Genomic DNA, 2,087 nt, shown 5'->3' with positions numbered 1-2,087 from the left:
ACAAATTGCTTAGCAACCGACACTGCCAATGGCACCGTGCGTTCAGGCTGGAACTAGAGAACTGCGCAGGCGGGCTGGGCGCTTTCTCATGGGCTTGGTGGACTGCAGTAAAAGTGAGCCGTCATGTGTGAATGTAGCCGCCCCTTGGATTTTTGTTGCGCGTCTACTTATGCCTTGTACGGTAAAGCGGTATAGATGGTTGGAGCGACCAAAAAGTACGAAAACATAACTATCTTTTAGTCTCTCATTTGATATATACTTATCTTCATAAATTTTCATGGCTTTTTACTGCAGAACAACTGAGTAAATTTAAAGGGCAAGTCTGTGAAAATGGCCCAATGTATACATAATGTAACCATATTTGGAAGCTGATTAAAATTATTCCTTGAGAGTTTATGAGTAATTCCCAGTGGATTCTTGTTCGTGGTGTCTCTGACTATGCAATTTCTGGATTAGAATTGAGAATTTTCACACACTCATTCCACTTCAAAATGATTCAAGATTCAAGATTCAAGAGTTTATTGTCATATGCACAACAATTACATTTAGCAGTCGCTGGCAATGAAATGCTTGGGTCACAGGCTCTCTTCTAGCAATGCTCAGAATATTACAAGCAAAACAAATATTGAATAAAATAAATACAAAATAGAATATCAAAAAATGTAAAATAAAAATAATATATATATATATATACATCTAAAATATATATATACACCTAAAGAAAAAACAATAGTGCAAATATGCTAAGGTGCAGAGTTAGTGGAATTATTGCAGATTGGAGGAGTTTAAAAGTCTTATGGCTTGGGGGATGAAACTGTCTCTGAGCCTGGTGGTGCAGGCCGATGGTCTCCTTGATAGTAGACAACCTCTGAGTTTTACTGACATATCAGGAAAGACTGATCTCAATAATCAAAATTAAGCTCCTTTACACTGTAAAAAGGCTTTTTTTTAAAAACAATTATTTATTTGTAAATGAATATCATTTAAGTGTCTTACCTCCATGTTGTTTGATGTAATCTCAAAAAAGCATTTCCAAATACACCTACAAGGATATGAGGTGGAGTGTGTCAGCTTTAGATTTGTCAAATTTGATTGCACTAGTTGAACTTGTTACCCACATTAATGGTCTGCAAGAGGAGCTACAGAGACAGAGTGGAATAAATAAAATGCAAAAGAAACAATTAAACCACTTGTTTGTCACTGTAGATATTCAGTTTTTTAATCACACTTCAAAAATTGCATTTCACACTGCCCTTTGTTTCTTTATCACAGTAAATAATAAAATAAATCCTTAAAAAACAAAATAACAAAATACATACAAATATACACTAATAAATAGAGCTAAAACTACAATCGTTTGCAGTTGTCACATTGAATCTATAAAATGACAATCTGGAAATCTCAAATATGATTTTCAGAGTGTTCTCTCACATTTAAGTGTAAATTGACAATTTTTCCCAATAAGAACTGTTGAGATTGTATGGACACCGCAGGGAGGCCACAGACCCAGTGGCAGATAGAGTTGCATTTTAAAAGCAGAGACTTAAAGGGAACCAATCTAAATCAAGATGGTCATTTTTGTCCTTGAAGTTGATGTGTTGTAAGCAGGAAAAATGGGCAAACGTAAGGATGTGTTGGTTAGACGACTGGGTTAGAGCATCTCCAAAACTGCAGCTCTTGTGGGGTGTTGGTCTAAAGTGGTAAGTACCTATCAAAAGTGGTCCAAGGATGGAAAACTAGGAAACCGGCGACAGGCTCACTGATGCACGTGGGGAGTGAAGGCTGGTCCGTGAGGTCTGATCCAACAGAAGAGCTACTGTAGCTCATATTGCTGAAAAAGTTAATGCTGGTTCCGATAGAAAGGTGTCAGAACACATGCATTACACCTGAAAATGCTACTATAAATGCTACATGAGTTTTAAGGCAATGGAACTAAAATGGCATTCAGTTTAATCCTACCCCATTTTCCAACTTGAAAAACCTAAAAGCAGCTTGTTTTGTGACACTGTCATTGTTATTCAAAAAAAGCATCAATCAAAACAATTAAAAAAGAAAAAGAAATTAAAATACTCACCCAATTTCTCAAT

The sequence above is a fragment of the Hippoglossus hippoglossus genome, chromosome 24 (assembly GCF_009819705.1).
Source record: "Hippoglossus hippoglossus isolate fHipHip1 chromosome 24, fHipHip1.pri, whole genome shotgun sequence".
Lineage (NCBI taxonomy): Eukaryota > Metazoa > Chordata > Actinopteri > Pleuronectiformes > Pleuronectidae > Hippoglossus > Hippoglossus hippoglossus.
This window is presented reverse-complemented; position numbering follows the sequence as displayed.